Here is a 276-nt window from a genome sequence, read left to right as displayed (position 1 = left end):
TCTCCGGCCCCTCCTCCCTCTGTGAGTGAACCACTAGTCTGCCCTCACCCTCCCTAACCTTGGCCAGCAGAAGGAGTGGTCAGTGAGCTAATCCAGTGCTCTCCACATCATCTCCACCCTCCCTGCCAGGAAAACACTCTGAACCAGTAATGCTCGGGACGTTTAGAGAGCACATGGGTGACAGCTCCACCTCCAAGTAACTTGGATCCACCTGTTTTATGGACCCTTCCCCCCAACTTTTGTTACCCCACCTAATGGTTCTAATTACTTCATACT

Source organism: Cervus elaphus, chromosome 25 (assembly GCF_910594005.1).
Source record: "Cervus elaphus chromosome 25, mCerEla1.1, whole genome shotgun sequence".
Classification (NCBI taxonomy): domain Eukaryota; kingdom Metazoa; phylum Chordata; class Mammalia; order Artiodactyla; family Cervidae; genus Cervus; species Cervus elaphus.
The sequence above is the reverse complement of the archived record's forward strand: the minus strand, read 5'-3'. Positions refer to the sequence as shown.